Source organism: Ursus arctos, chromosome X (genome assembly GCF_023065955.2).
Source record: "Ursus arctos isolate Adak ecotype North America chromosome X, UrsArc2.0, whole genome shotgun sequence".
In the NCBI taxonomy this organism is placed as follows: Eukaryota; Metazoa; Chordata; class Mammalia; order Carnivora; family Ursidae; genus Ursus; species Ursus arctos.
Genome location: NC_079873.1, coordinates 100,910,104 through 100,927,045, shown reverse-complemented (window position 1 = coordinate 100,927,045; position 16,942 = coordinate 100,910,104). Strand labels below are relative to the sequence as shown.

At 37.0% G+C, this 16,942-nt stretch overlaps 1 protein-coding gene and 1 pseudogene across 1 annotated transcript in view; both read left to right on the top strand.

The window, feature by feature from the left end:
- Positions 1-16,942, top strand: part of SMARCA1 (SWI/SNF related, matrix associated, actin dependent regulator of chromatin, subfamily a, member 1) — a 1,457,411-nt gene that overhangs the window by 1,385,638 nt on the left and 54,831 nt on the right. The window lies entirely within an intron of this gene.
- Positions 1-16,942, top strand: part of LOC113270997 (actin-related protein T1-like) — a 66,956-nt pseudogene that overhangs the window by 45,197 nt on the left and 4,817 nt on the right.

Genomic DNA, 16,942 nt, shown 5'->3' with positions numbered 1-16,942 from the left:
ATCTTCATTATTTCCTTCCTTCTGCTTGTTTTTTTGTTTTGCTTATTGTTATCTTTCTTTAGGTGCGAAGTTAGGTTGTTTGCTTGAGATATGTCATGCTTGTTAAGGTAAGCCTGTATTCATACAAACTTCCCTCTTGGAACTGCTTCTGCTGCACCCAAAGTATTTCAGTCATTGTGTTTTCCTTTTGTTTGTCTCCATATATTTTTAATTTCTTCCTGATTTCTTGGTTGACCCATTCATTGTTCAGTAGCATGTTATTTAACCTCCATGTATTTGTGGTCTTTTCAAATGTTTTCTTGTGGTTGATTTCTAGTTTCATAGAGTTTTCATCAGACAAAATGCATGGCATGTCTTCAATCTTTTTGAATTTTGGGAGGCTTGTTTCGTGGCCTGATATGTGATCTATCCTGGAGAATGTTTCATGTGCACTTGAAGAAAACATGTATTCTGCCGTTTAGGATGGAATATTTTGAATATATCTGTGAAATCCATCTAATCCAGTGTGTCATTCAAAGCTACTCTTTCCTTGTTGATGTTCTGTTTGAATGATCTGTTGATCAATGTAAGTGGGGTCTTCTACTATTAACATATTACTATCAATTAGTTTCTTTACATCTGTTATTTTTTGTTTTATGTATTTGGGTGCTCCCATGTTGGGTGCATAAATATTTACAATTGTTAGATCTCGTTGGATTGTCCCCTTTATGATTATATAGTGTACTTCTTTGTCTCTTGTTACAGTCTGTTTTAAAGTCCAATTTGTCTGATATAAGTATTGCTACTCCATCTTTCTTTCAACATCCATTGGCATAACAAATGTTTCTCCATCCTCTCACTTTCAATCTGCAGGTGACTTTAGGCCTGAGTGAGTCTCTTACAGACAGCATATAGATGGGTCTTTTTTTTTTCTACTTTGTTATCCTATGGCTTTTCATTTCATCATTTAGTCCATTTATATTCAAAGTAATTATTGATAGATACATATTTATTGTCATTTTGTTACTTGTTTTTGTAGTTTTTCTCTGATCCTTTTTTTCTCTTTCTGTCTTTGATAGTGTGGTAGTCTTTACTGATATAATTGGATTTCTTACCCTTTATTCTTTGCATATCTATTACTGTTTTTTGATTTGTGGTTACCATTTGGTTCATGTATAACATCTTTGGCATATAGCAGTTTATATTAAGCTGATGGTCACTTAGTTTTGAACACATTCTTTACTCCTCTACCCTCCACATTTCAGGTATTTGGTATCATATTTTACATCATTTTATTTTGTGCTTTTCTTGACTGGTTTTTATAAGTACACTTCATTTATTTTTTTGCTTTTGTGCTACCTATTTTTTTTACTCTTACTTATTTTTGTTTGTTTTCCACTCACAGAGTCCCCCCCTAACATTTCTTGTCAGGATGATTTACTTGTCATGAATTCTTTTAACTCCTGTGTTCTACAAGACTCTTTATGTCTCCTTCTTACTCTGAATTATAGCCTTGCTGGAATAAGTATTCTTGGACATGGATTTTTAACTTCCAGCACTTTGAATATGTCATGCCACTTTCTTCTGGTCTGCAAGATTTCTGTTGAAATATCAGCTGATAGCATCATGGGGTTTCCTTTGTATGTAACTGTCTTCTTTTTTCTTGCAACCTTTAAAATTCTTCCTTTATCACCATCTCTTATCATTTTAATTACTGTGTGTCTTGGTGTGGACATCCTGGGGTGAATTTGTTTGGGGATTTGTGTGCCTCCTGAATCTGGATCTCTGTTTCCATCCCCAGATTTGGGAAATTTTCAGCCATTATTTCTTTAAATGCATTTTCTGCCTCCCTTTGTCTTCTTCTGGGAAATATATAATGTGAATGTTATTACACTTGTTAGAGTCGCTGAGTTCTCAAAGTTTATTCTCACTATGCAGCATGTTTGTCTCTTACCTGTTCAGCTTGATTGCTTTCCATTACTCTATTCTCCAGGTCACTGATAACATTCCTCTACTTCCTATAGCCTACTATTTATTCAATCTATTGTATTTTTAATTTCATTTATTGAGTTAATCTCTGATATGTTATTTTTTATCTCTTTGTCAGGGGTCTCACTGACATCCTCCCCCCTTTTCTGAAGTCCAGTGAATATCTTTATGATCATTTAAATTCTATATCAGGCATATTACTTATTTCTGTTTTAGTTAGATCTTCTGCTATAATTTTGTCCTGTTCTTTTATTTGGGATATATTCCTATGTCCCCTCATTTTTTTCTACCTATCTGTGTCTGTTTCTATATACTAGAACCTGGCACTTCAGGGTAGTCTCCTATGTGTGTTGCTTGTACCCTGCTATTGTGTTTGAGTCACTTTTTCTTTCAGTCCAGATGTTGGCACTGACTCTCTGCCTATTGTGGGCTGTGCTTGTTTTCTGTGGTGTCAGTGAGACTCAGGCAGGCTGGCTTTGAGGGGACATGGGCACAGGAGGGTTGGGGAGGGGGCTATGGTGTTAGCAAAATTTTCTATGAGCCCTAGTTCTAGGCTGGATCCTGTAAGTGCACAATAGTGGTGGCAACAAGGTCATGAGGCACAGAAGTGTTGGCAGAGGGTAGGGGTGCCTGGTATCTCCATGTGTGATGGCCTGGCATATCACAAGCATGGCTTTAGCAAAAGTGCTGAGCTGTTAGCCTAGGCCAGATCCTGCAAGTGTGGTGTCCACCAAAGACACAGCACAGTGGTGGCTAGGGGCATGATATGCGTTAATGGCAATGGTGGCCAGGAGTGCAGTACATGGAGATGGTGTTGGCCTCGGGCATGCAGCAGCTATGTGATGGGTGTGGTGTCTGCATGCAGGGTAACTGCATCTGGAGACAGTGGTGGTGGCCCAGAATGCAGGGTGTCTGTGTGTGGGGCAGCTGGGTGTGGTGCACATGGAGTTAGCAAAATTTGTGTTGAGCTGCTAGTTCTAGGCTGGATCCTCTGAAGCTTGGTGGCCACTAGAGGTGAGACCTGTGGCAGTGGCAGCAACTGGGGGTGTGGTGTGCAGCATCCAGTGGTATTTGTCAGTTGGGATGGTTGCATGTGGCTTTAACAAAATTTGCGTTGAGCCCAGGGCCAAGGCCTACAGACTTGGAGTGGGCAGGTGTTCACAAGAACTCAGGTGGGGTCACTGTTAGCAAGTTAGGTAGCAAGTGCAGCACCACCTCCCACAGGTATCTCTGTGTTTATGCTGGGGGGCGGCGGAAGAGGAAAATGGCACTTATCAGCTCCTTTATTCCCAGAAAAGTCCCCCAACATGCTCCAAAATCCATTTAAGAAGAGATAGCTCCTGTTCATCCCATGCTTTGTGCAAACTATGGCTTCTATGTTGCCTCTCCATGGGCTGTTTTCTTTTTAAGGGCAGGGTCCCAGCTATCACTAGTCCTGCTAGCTTGATCAGTGCTGAGGCAGCTGACTTTTAATGCTCCAGGCTCCAAGTCCTGTTGGTTATACAAAATCATGGATTTCAGCTGCTCATGTTTTGAAGGCAGATGTTATGGGGATTCATCTTACTTGTGTGGGCTCCCTGGTGCTTTCTCCTCTCTGTTCTTGCAGTTCCCTCCTTTCTGTGGCCAGCTCCAGACCACAGTTTTTGCCCTTCCTAAACTCCCAAATGTGGCTTCTCTAAATTTAGTTGTGGAGTTTGTTCTGCTGGTCTTCAGATCACTTTCCAGTTCATTTACTCTGATGTGAGTGACATCAAGTTGTAAATATCGCTCAGGGAGAGCTTGGGGTTCTCCTATTCCACCATCTTCCCCAAAATTCCCCATCTAGTAATTTATATTTTATTTTTATACTTCTAAAATTTTCCTTTTCTTTTCCTTTCTAATGATTATCTCTGTTATTCATTTCTTAAATTCCAGTATAATTAACATACAGTGTTATATTCATTTCATTTCAGGTATAAAATATAATGATTGAATAATTGTATACATTAGTCAGTGCTCACCACGATAAAGGTACTCTTACTCTCCTTCATCTGTTTCACCTATCCCCCCACCTGTTTCCCTTCTAGCAACCACCAGTTTGTTCTTTATATTTAAGTGTCTAATTTTGTTTATCTGTTTTTTTCTTTGTTCTTTTGTTTTGTTTCTAAAATGCCACATGAGTGCAATCATACAGTATTTGCCTTTCTCTGATTGGCTTATTTTACTTGGCATTATATCTCCCAGATTCATCTGTGTCATTGCAAAAGGCAAAATTTCATTCTTTTTTATGCCTGAGTAGTATTCCATTATATATATATATATATGCAATATTCTTCATAATACATATATAGATATATTGATTATATTATATTAATATTGTAATCCTATTTTTAATTTCCTGAAAACCTTCATATTATTTTCCATAGTGGTGGCACCAACTTGCATTCCCACCAACAATGTACAAGGGTTCCTTTTTCTCCACATCCTAAACAACACTTCTTTCTTTCTTTTTTTTTTTAAATATTCTGACAAGTGTCAGGTGGTATCTCATTGTCATTTTGATTTGCATTTCCCTGATGATTACTGACATTAAGCATCTTTTCATATGTCTGTTGGCCATCTCTATATCTTCTTTAGAAAAATGTCTATCCATGCCCTCTGCCCATTTTTAATTGCATTATTAGGTTTTTATGTGTTGAGTTGTATACGTTCTTTATATATTTTGGATATTAACTCCTTATCAAATATATCATTTTAAATATATTATCCCATTAAGTAGGTTATCTTTATGTTTTATTCATGGTTTTTTCCATTGAGCAAAAGCTTTTTATTTTGGTTAGTTCCAATAGTTTAATTTTGCTTTTGTTTCCTGTGCCAAGAAGACACAAAAAATTGTAGAAAAATGTTTCTATGACTGATGTCAAAGTGATTACTGTCTAAGTTTTCTTCAAGGATTTTTTTTTATTTCCAGTCTTATATTTAGTTCTTTAATCAATTTTTATTTTATTTTTGTATGTGGTGTAAGAAAGTGATCCCATTCCATTCTTTTACATGTAGCCGTTCCGTTTTCCCAGCACCATTTGTTGAAGACACTTTTTCCCACTGTATATTCTCACTCATTTGTTGTAGATTAGTTGACTGTAAATGTGTGGGTGTATTTCGGGGCTCTCTGTTCTGGTCCATTGATCTATGTGTCTATTTTTTGTGCCACTATAATACTGTTTTGATTAACACAGGTTTGTAATATATGTTAAAATCTGGTATTGTGATTCTTCCAGCTTTGTTTTTATTTCTCAAGATTGATTGGGCTATTTTGGGTCTTATTGTGGTTACATACAAATTTTAAGATTTTTTGTTCTACTTCTGTGAAAAATGCTTTTGATAATTTAGTAGGGATTGCATTAAATCTGTTGATTGCTTTAAGTAGTATGGACATTTCAAAAAATATTGGTTCTTTGAATCTATGAGCATGCAATATCTTTCCATTTGTGTCATCTTCAATTTCTTTAATCAATGTTTTATGTTTTTCAGAGTACTGGTCCTTCACCTTCTTGGTTAAGTTTTTTATTCTTTTTAGTGCATTTGTAAATGAGATTGTTTACTTAATTTCTCTTTCTGCTACTTTATTATTAGTGTATAGAAATTCAACAGATTTCCATATATTAATTTGTATCCTGTGAATTTATTGAATTCTAGTAGTTCTAGTAGTTTTTTGGTGGAGTCTTTATGGTTTTCTGTATAAAGTATCATGTCATCAGCAAATAGTGAAAGTTTTACTTCTTACCGATTTGGATGCCTTCTATTTCTATTTATTGCCTGATTGTTGTGACTGGGACTTAAGTAATTATGCTTAATAGAATTGGTGAGAGTGGACATTGTTCTTATTCCTGAATCATACAGAAAAAGCTATCAGCTTTTCTCCATTAAGTATGATGTTAGCTGAATATATGGTCTTTATTATGTTGAGGTATGGTCCCCCTAAACTTACTTTGTTGAATGTTTTTTTTTAAAGATTTTATTTATTTATGTGACAGAGAGACAGCCAGCGAGAGAGGGAACACAGCAGGGGGAGTGGGAGAGGAAGAAGCAGGCTTCCAGCAGAGGAGCCCGATGTGGGACTTGATCCCGGAATGCTGGGATCACACCCTGAGCCGAAGGCAGATGCTTAACGACTGCGCTACCCATGCACCCCTGTTGAATGTTTTTATCATGAGTGGATGTTGTACTTTGTTAAATGCTTTTTCTGCATCTATTGAAGTGATCATATGGTTTTCATGTTTTCTTTTGTTAAGGCAATGTTTCTTGTTGATTTAATTGTGCATTATGGACCATGCTTGGTCCCTCAAATAAATGCTGCTTGATTGTGATGGATTTTTTTAATGTATTGTTGGATTTGGTTTGTTAATATTTTATTGAAGATTTTTGTATCTATGCTCATCAGAGATATTGGACTATAGTTTTCCTTTTTTATTGTCTTTATTAGGTTTTGGTATCAGGGCATTGCCGGTCTCATAGAATGTATTTGGAATTTTTTTTCCCGTTTTTAAAACTTGTTGGAATAGTTTAAGAAAAAAAGTACTACCTCTTCTTTAAAGGTTTGGTAGAGTTCACCTGTGAGGCTATCAGGTCCTTGACTTTTGTTGGTTTGTTTTGGTTTTGGTTTTTTGGTTTTTTTTTTTTTCAGTTTTCTCAGTTTTTTTTCTAATATTTATTTCTATTTTTAAATTTAAATTTGATAAATTAACATGTAATGTATTATTAGTTTCAGAGGTAGAGTTCAGTGATTCATCAGTCTTATATAATACCCAGTGCTCAATACATCACATGCCTCCTTAATGTCCATCACCCAGTTACCCCGTACCACAACTCCCCTCCCCCTCCATCAACCCTGTTTGTTTCCTATGATTAAGAGTTTCTTATGGTTTGTCTCCCTTTCTGATTTTGCCTTGTTGGAGTTTTTGGATTTTTTATTCAATTTCATTGCTAGTAACTGGTCTCTTCAAATTTTCTATTTCTTCCTGATCTTGTTTTGAGAGGTTATGTTTATATATTTGAGAGGATATATTTCTTCTAGGCTGTCCAATTTTTGGCATGAGTTTTTTCATAATATTCTCTCATTGTACTTTGCATTTATGTGATGTTCTTTGTTATTTCTCCTCTCATTTCTGAATTTACTTATTTGAATATTCGGTCTCTCTCTCTCTCTTACTCTCTCTCGTGGTCCCTTTCTCTCTTTTTGATAAGTTTGTCTAAAGTTTTATGAATTGTGTTGATCTCTCATAGAACTAGCTCTTGGTTTATTGATCTGTTTTATTGACTTTTTGTCTCTATTTCATTTTTTTCTACTCTAATATTTATTATTTCCTTCTTTCTACCAGCTTTGAGCTTTGTTTCTTCTTCTTCTTCTAAATCTTACAGGTGTAAAATTAAGTTTTTATTTGAGTGGGTTTTTGTTTGTTTGTTTTTGCTTCTTGGAATAGGTCTGTATTGCTATAATCTTCTCTGTTAGGATAGATTTTACTGCATCCAAAAGATCTTGGACCACTGTCTTTTCATTTTCATTTATAACCATGTTTTTTTTTTAATATGTATTTTTTTCTTTTAATGTTTTTTTATTATATTATGTTAGTCACCATACAGTACATCCCTGGTTTCTGATGCAAAGTTCAATGATTCATTAGCTGCGTATAACACCCAGTGCACCATGCAATACGTGCCCTCCTTACTACCCATCACCAGTCTATCCCACTCCCCGACCCCCCTCCCCTCTGAAGCCCTCAATTTGTTTCTCAGAGTCCATAGTCTGTCATGCTTCATTCCCCCTTCTTGTTAATCCCCCCATCTTTATCCCTTTCTTCCCCTACCGATCTTCCTAGTTCTTATGTTCCATAGATGAGAGAAACCGTATGATAATTGTCTTTCTCTGCTTGACTTATTTCACTTAGCATTATCTCCTCCAGTGCCGTCCATGTTGCAGCAAATGTTGAGAACTCGTTCTGATAGCTGAGTAATATTCCATTGTATATATGGACCATAGCTTCTTAATCCAGTCATCTGTTGAAGGGCATCTCGGCTCCTTCCATGATTTACTGTTGTGGACAATGCTGCTATGAAGATTGGGGTGCATATGGCCCTTCTCTTCACTACGTCTGTATCTTTGGCGTAAATACCCAGTAGTGCAATGGCTGGGTCATAGGGTAGCTCAATTTTTAACTTTTTAAGGGACCTCCACACTGTTTTCCAAAGTGGCTGCACCAACCTGCATTCCCACCAACAATGTAGGAGGGATCCTCTTTCTCCACATCCTCTCCAGCAATTGCTGCTTCCTGTTTTATTAATTTTTGCCATTCTAACTGGCATAAGGTGGTATCTGAGTGTGGTTTTGATTTTAATTTCCCTGGTGGCTAATGATTTTGAACAGTTTTTCATGTGTCTTTTAGCTATTTGTATGTCTTCATTGGAAAAGTGTCTGTTCATATCATCTGCCCATTTTTTAATTTGGTTATTTGTTTCCTGTGTATTGAATTTGAGAAGTTCTTTGTAGATCTTGGATACTAGACTTTTACCTGTAGTGTCATTTGCAAATATCTTCTCCCATTCCATGGGCTGCCTCTTAGTTTTTTTGTTTTTTTTTTTTTTTTTTTTTTTTTTTTTTTTTTTGAGTATGTCCTTGGCTGTGCAGAAGCTTTTTGTCTTGATGAAGGCCCACAAGTTCACTTTTTCTTTTGTTTCTCTTGCCTTTGGAGATGTGTCATGAAAAAGTTTGTTTTGGCTGATGTCGTAGAGGTTGCTGCCTATGTTCTATAGGATTTTGATGGATTCCTGTCTCACATCGAGGTCTTTCATCCATTTTGGAGTTGATCTTTGTGCATGGTGTGAGAGAGTGGTCAAGTTTCATTCTTTTGCATAAAGCTGTCCAATTTTCCCAGCACCAATTATTGAAGAGACTGTCTTTTTTCCACTGGATGTTTTTTCCTGCTTTATCAAAGATTAGTTGCCCAAAGAGCCGAAGGTCCATTTCTGGGTTCTCTATTCTGTTCCATTGGTCTATGTGCCTGTTTTTGTGCCAGTACCATGCTGTCTTTGTGATCACGGCTTTGTGTACAGCTCGAAATCTGGCATTGTGATGCCCCGAGCTCTGTTTTTCCTTTTCAACAGTTCCTTGGCGATTCGGGGCCTTTACTTGTTCCATACAAATTTAAGGACTATTTGTTCCAGTTCCTTGAAAAATGTCCTCAGTATTTTGATTGGGATAGCATTGAAAGTGTAGATTGCTCTGGGTAGCATGGACATTTTAACTATGTTAATTCTTCCGATCCATGAGCATGGAATATTTTTCCATCTTTTGAGCCAAATGCAGTCAAAACTAGAGGCTCTGATGGCCAGGGTGAATGAGGCAGAAGAATGTATCAACAAATTGGAGGTTGGGTTAGTAGAAGAAAAAGCGAAAATAGAATCGGGACTTAAAAAAATCCACAGCCAAGAATGTTGGTTACGGGAGATTACTGACTCAATGAAATGTTCCAGTGTCAGAATCATCGGCATCCCTGAGGGGGTGGAGAAAAACAGAGGTCTAGAAGAGATATTTGAACAAGTTGTAGCTGAAAACTTCCCTAATCTAACAAGGGAAACAAACATTTGTGTCCAAGAGGCAGAGAGGACCCCTCCCAAGCTCAACCATGACAAACCTATGCCATGTCACGTCTTAGTGCAATTCGCAAATATTAGATCCAAGGATACAGTATTGAAAGTGGCTAGGGCAAAGAAATTTCTCACGTACCAAGGCAAAGGTATCAGAATTAATTCAGACCTGTCTACACAGACCTGGAATGAGGGAAAGGGTTGGGGGGGCATTTTTAAAACTCTTTCAGAGAAAAACATGCAGCCAAGGATCCTTTATCCAGCAAGGCTGTCATTCAGAATTGATGGAGAAATAAAGACCTTCCAGAATCACCAGTCATTGACCAATTTCGTAACCACGAAACCAGCCCTACAGGAGATATTAAGGGGGGTTCTATAAAGGTAAAAAAGGCCCCAAGAGTGATACAGAACAGAAAATCACAACTGATAGAAACAAAGACTGTACTGGCAACATGGCATCATTAAAATCATATCTCTCAATATTCAGTCTCAATGTGAATGGCCTAAATGCTCCCATAAAACACCACAGGGTTGCAGATTGGATAAAAAGACATGACCCATCCATTTGCTGTCTACAAGAGACTCATTTTGAACCCAAAGATACATTCAGACTGAAAGTAAAGGGATGGAATACCATCTTTCATGCCAATGGACCTCAAAAGAAAGCTAGGGTAGCAATTCTCATATCAGACAGATTGGATTTTAAACTAAAGACTATAGTTAGAGACACAGAAGGGCACTATATTATTCTTAAAGGATGTATCCAACAAGTGGATATGACAGTTATAAATATATATGCCCCCAACAGGGGAGCAGCAAGATACACAAGCCAACTCTTAAACACAATAAAGAGACATATAGATAAAAATATGTTAATAGTAGGGGACCTCAATACCCCAGTATCAGAAATAGAACACCCATGCAAAAACTCGACAAAGAAACAAAGGCTTTGAATGCCATACTCGATGACTTGGTCCTCATAGATATATATAGAACACTACACCCCAGAACCAAAGAATACTCATTCTATTCTAATGCCCATGGAACATTCTCAAGAATAGACCATGTTCTGGGACACAAAATAGGTCTCAACTGATACCAAAGGACTGAAATTATTCCCTGCATATTCTCAGACCACAATGCTTTGAAATTGGAACTCAACCTCAAGGAAAAATTTGGAAGAAACTCAAGCACTTGGAGACTAAGAACCATCCTGCTCAGGAATGATTTGATAAACCAGGAAATCAAAAATCAATTTAAACAATTTATGGAGACCAACGAGAATGAAAACACAACGTTCCAAAACCTATGGGATACTGCAAATGCAGTCCTAAGGAGGAAATACATAGCCTTCCAAGCCTCACTCAAAAGAATAGAAAAATCTAAAACGCAGTTTTTATATTCTCACCTCAAGAAGCTGGAGCAGCAACAGAGGGACAGGCCTAATCCACACACAACGAAGCAGTTGACCAAGATTAGAGCAGAAATCAATGAATTAGAAACCAGGAGTACAGTAGAACAGATCAACAGAACTAGAAGCTGGTTCTTTGAGAGAATTAATAAAATTGACAAACCTCTGGCAAGACTTATCCATGTGTTTTTTTGACTTCCTCTTTGATTTCTTGGTTAATCCATTCATTTTTTAGTAGCATGTTATTTAGTTTCCTGGGATTTGAATTCTTTTAAGAAATTTTCTTGTGATTGAGTTCTAGTTTCATACCATTGTGGCTGAAAATATGTATGATAAGATTTCAGTTTTTATTCTAAGATTTCAATCTTTTTGAATTTGTTTTGACTTATTATGTGGCCTAACATGATCTATTCTAGAGAATGTTCCAGGTGCACTTGAAAAGAATGTGCATTCCACTGTTTTTGGATGGATTGTTCTGTATATATTTTAAATCCATCTACCTAATGTGTCATTCAATCCCAATGTTTCTTTGCTGATTTTCTGTCTAGATGATCTATCCAGTGATGTAAGTGGGGTGTTAAAAGCGCTTCTATTATTTTTTCATCAATTTCTTCCTTTATGTCTCTTAATAGTTGTTTTATGTATTTTAAGGTTCTAATATTAAGTGCATATTTACAATTATTTTATCTTCTTGTTGGATTCTTCCTTTTATGATTATGTAGTGTCCTTCTTTGTTTCCTGTTACAGTCTGTGTTTTAACATCTATTTTGTCTGATATAAATATTGCTACCACAGCTTTCTTTTTGCTTCCACTTGAATGATAAATGTTTTTCCATCCTTTCACTTTCAGTCTTCATGTGTCTGAAATGAGTCTCTCATAGACAGCATATCAATGGGTCTTGCTTTTCAAAATCCATTGCATCACCCTATATGTTTTGATTGGAGCATTTAGTCCATTTACATTCAAAGTTATTGATAAGTATATACCTATTGCCATTTTGTTACTTGCTTTATGATTGTTTTTACAGTTCTTCTCCGTTCATTTCTTCCCTGTGGATTGATAGTTTTCTAAGTGATTTGATTGTATTCCTTTTTCTTTATTTTTTGTGTATCTATTATAGCTTTCTGATTTGTGGTTACCATTAAGTTTATATATAACATGTTATGTTTATAGCAGTCTGTATTTGCATGATGATCACTTAAATTTGAACCAATACTAAAATCACTAAACTTTTACTCCCTCCTCCTTTAGTGTATATGATATCACACTGTACATCCTTTTATTTCATTAGTCTGATTTTTATAGATACAATTTATTTAACTGCTCTTGTTCTTTTACCTTTATACTGGTTTTATAAGTGATTAATCTACTACTTTTATTATGCTTGTGTGTACTTTTGAATTTTTTTTCTTTTCCTAATTTTCTTCTTCCTGACTATGACCTTCTCTTTCCACTCAAATAATTCCCTTTAACCTTTCTTGTAGAGCTGGTTTAGTGCTGATAAATTTCTTTAACTTTTATTTGTTTGGGAAAATCTTTCTCTCTCTTTCTTTTCTGTGTGTAGCCTTGTTGGATAGAATATTCTTGGCTGAATTTTTTTTTCTTCCCAGCACTTTGAGTATATCCTGCTACTTCCTTCTGGCCTACAAAGTGTCTACTGAAAAATAAGCTGTTAGTCTTCTGAGATTTCCCTTATATATAATTGTTTTCTTTTCTTTCACTGATTTTAAAATTTCCTCTTTGTCACCAGTTTTTGCCATTTAAATTTTTATGTGTCTTGTTGTATACCTTTTTTGGTTCATTTTTTGGGGGCTCTCTGTGACTTATGGATCTGGATGTCTGCTTCCTTCCCCAGATTAGGGATGCTTTTATTTCTTCAGATAAGTTTTCTGTTCCCTTCTCTTTCTCTTTTGGGATCTCTATAATGCAAAAGTTCTTACACTTCATGATGTCCCTGAGTTCACTTAACGTAGTCTCTCTTTTTAAAATTTGTTGTTGTTTGTTGTTGTTGTTCAGCTTGGTTGCTTTCCATTACTCTTTCTTCCCAGTTTGTAGATCGATTTTGCTCCCTGTCATATACTGTTTATTCTCTTTGGTATATTTTAATTTCAGTTGAACTCCTCCACTCTTTTTTCAAATCTAGTATCTTTGTGAACATTCTTTGAGTTCTCTATCAAGCATATTGCTTGTATTTATTTCAGTTAAGTCTTTTGCTATGATTTTGTCCTATTCTTTCATTTGGGACATATTCTTCTGTCTCATTTTGTCTAACTCTCTGTGTTTGTTTCTTTGTATTAGGAATGTCAGCTATGCCTCCTGATCTTGAATGTAGTGACCTTATGAAGAAAAGGTTTTGTAGTAACTTGTAGTGCAATCTCTCTCTTCATTAGCTCCTGGTACTGTGGGGGTGCCTCCTTCATTTAATGCACGTGCCCTACTGTTGTGGTTGAGGTGTGTTTGCATTCAGTCCAGTTGGCTGTAATGGCCCTCTTAGCCCGTTTTGTGCAGGTTTCATCTCTGTGCTGTTAAGGGGCCAGTTTGGGGCTGCCTTGGTTTTATAGTATGGTCAAACCAGATGTCTTCCCTCAGTGCATTTTCTGGAACTGTGGTCACACCAAACTGCAGGGCACTCTCCCTGCCTTGTTCCCTAAGAGCCTTTCATTTGTGTGCAGGGCCTGCAGTCAGACAAGATGTCTGCCCTCCAATCTGTCTGTTGGGTTTGCAGTGACCCCAATCTATAGAACTCTGTCTTTGTGCTGCCTCCTGTGAGGTGGGTGGTGGGTGGGGCTGGCAGTCAGATTATATATCTCCTCCTAGCTCACTGTTGGGGCTGCAGTGGAACTGGTGTGTGTGGTTATCTTTCTCTTTCTCTAGAACAAGAGTCACTTTATGGTGGTATTGGCCACTGTCAGGGCTTTTTGCAGAATGAAATGCGATAGGAGCCACCTTGGATGTAATCTTATCCAGTGGGGTGGGTTGGATGGGGCAGTCTGCAAAAGAACGTGGGGGCAGGGCATGCAGTAATAGCAAGCTAGGTGGTGAGTGTTCATGCTGATTCCTGCAGGTGTCCAGGTATCTAGGCTGGGTAGGGGGAGAGAAAGTGTGCCAGCCTGCTCTTTTTTTCTGGGAAAGTTTCCTAAAAGTCCCTGCCCCTCAAGCACATCTTCTGAGATTAGTAAATTAATCTTCATGTATAACCCAGGAATTTTTCCAACTGCTGCTTCTATGTTGTTTTTTTTTTTTTTTTTTTTTTGCCAGTGTTGTTTGCTATGCTGTCTCTTTAAGGGTGAGGACTCAATTTTCTATTGCCCTCTAACTCTACCAAAGATGAACCCAGTGATTTTTAAATTTACTAGTGTTAAGCCCTACTAATTGGAAAAACTTGCATAGTTAAACCCCTCTGGTATTCAAAGCCAAATACTGTGGATATTCACCTTCCCAGTGCAGGCCCCTCTTGTGTGGGGTGATTACTGCAAAGTTTGTTCCTCTCCATGCCTTTTTTTCCCCTCATGGTACCCCTCCTATATGTGGTTATTTGTAAGTTAGTTTGGTTCCATTTCAAGACACTACCTTTCCTGCCATTTTTAATATATCCCCCTCTCTATGATTAACTGTGGAGAGTCTTTTTCTTCCAGTCTTCAGTTTGTTTTCTGGGTTAGTTATATTAATGTGGCTTTTAATCTAGGCATATCCATGGGAGGAAGTGAGCTTAGGATTCACCTATTGCACTGTCTTCCCAGGTTCCCCCTCTATTATCCACTTTTTACTTTTATAATATTTCAATCTCGAGAAATGCAGTCTCCAAAAGTATCAACCATCCTTATAGTTCTTTTTGGAACAGGCTTCCCTGGATGCCACTATTAACTTGCCATTTATTCTCCTCATTATGTCTAGTTTACTTCTTACATATAAATGTTTTCACCTAGCCTTTATTATTTCAGAACCTATCATTGACATTGCTATCATTGAGCTCCGTTCTGTAACAGTATCTCCTACCAGCAGCCATGACCTATGGAAGATATCCAAAAGATAGTCAATGCAGATTTATTATTTTGAAAAATAAAGCCCTCCCAGAGAACATAGTTGGTTGGTAGGTTTTTATCATCTGTGTATGGTATACATACTCTGGCAGACCTACTTTTCTAAAACTTTTGATCCCTTCTACTGTGTTACATGGGAATTCATTTATTTCTTCATTATCTAGGATGGCCCATCACATTGCCTAAGCTTCAAGAGCCATATTTTTTTTCAAGAGCCATCTTAGAAGTGCATTAGCAACACCTTCCAGAGTTACTGCCATGTTATTAAAACTGATATTGACAGATCCACTGCTTCCTTGTTCAGATTATGTTGTCATTTGACTACAGTTATTTGTCTTAGTGGCCAGAAACAGTACTGTAGATAAAGCCTGAAGGAGGGCACATGATGTAATGAGCACTGTATTATATGAGACTGATGAATCACTGACCTCTACCTTTGAAACTAATAACACATAATATGTTGATTAATAGAATTTAAATAAACATTCATTCATTCATTCATTAATAAAAAGGCCTGAAGGGACCTTTAAGTGCAGAGGCCCCCACATTATCTTATAGGAAGAAAGGTATCAGACTTTAACAGGGAACAGTGGATTCTTTGCAGAATTATATGTTTTAGTGTAATATGGTGATTCAAGATTTTTAAGTATATTTTTTGGATGTCTCCATCTTATATTTCAGGGTCTCACTTCTTCCCAAATAGAGCCCTGACCTTAACATAGCAGCCTTGCAAAGGCTAAGAATTAAAACATATCTGGAACCCCACTACCTTTATAATTAAATTAAGAAACTGAGTCTCACTTATTTTTGTCCTCTGGATGTGAGATAAGAGTCTCTTTAGAAATTGTCAAAGAGGTTCTCACTTTTGCACTTTGCATTATATTGTTGATTAATTACCTTTCATTGTCTTTCTCCAGTGTAACGATGTTATTCAGCAGGCACCATCAAATTCCATTGTACTTATAATTACTACTTTTCCCAAAATTCTCAGAATCCTGAGATACAGCACCCACCAGTGTAGCCATTGTATTCCTTCTCATTAGTATATCTGATTCCAGTCCATCACTGGTGAGATTTTTTTTTCTTTTACAATTGCACTCCTAGAACATGACGGATACTATCTGTGGGGTCATTGCTTCCTGGCCAGTGAATTATTAAGATTCAAAATTCCACTTTAGATTCTGCTTCCTCAAATTACTTCAGAGGCAAACCCTTTTATGTTATGTTTTCTGGATATGGGCATTAAGACTGATATTGGCATTCAGAGAGTATGTTGTTGAGTGCAATTGGCATGAATACATAGGAGGGAGTAAGCATAGCAAAACTGAGCAGTCATAAATTAAACTGTGGTTTATTTGCATAACAAGCTTCAGCTAATCTCATGGGGGCAACTGACCTGGGATGGGCCTTCACAGTTCATGCAATTTGAATCAAGGGGCTAGGACAATATCTCCCTCATTGACCAGTCATTGGATATAGGCTGCTCCTGGGGAGGCAGCACAACCTTAGGCAATTCAGCTTCCGTTAGCTGAGAAGAATATCTAGGAATATCCCTGGCTGTGAGTCATCAGCAGGCAACACTCCTGGCAACTGGAGGATAAATACATTGGTTCTGAATGGTGGGAACTGGGCAGTACAACATAGCATTTACTACTATATCACAAATAGTCACAACACCTATCTGCTATGGTTTCTGTTTATGTTCTTTTCTCTTCCAATTGAAATCCTTCTATTTCTGCTTGCAAATGCATTTTCAGACTGTTCATTGACATTGTATAAAATAAAAATCATACTGATTTTTAATTGAATATTGATTATATTGATTTTTTTAAATTCCACAACCTTGCTGATATTTTTTGTTTGTTTGTGGATTCCTTAGGATTTTCTGTATGTAGGACTATG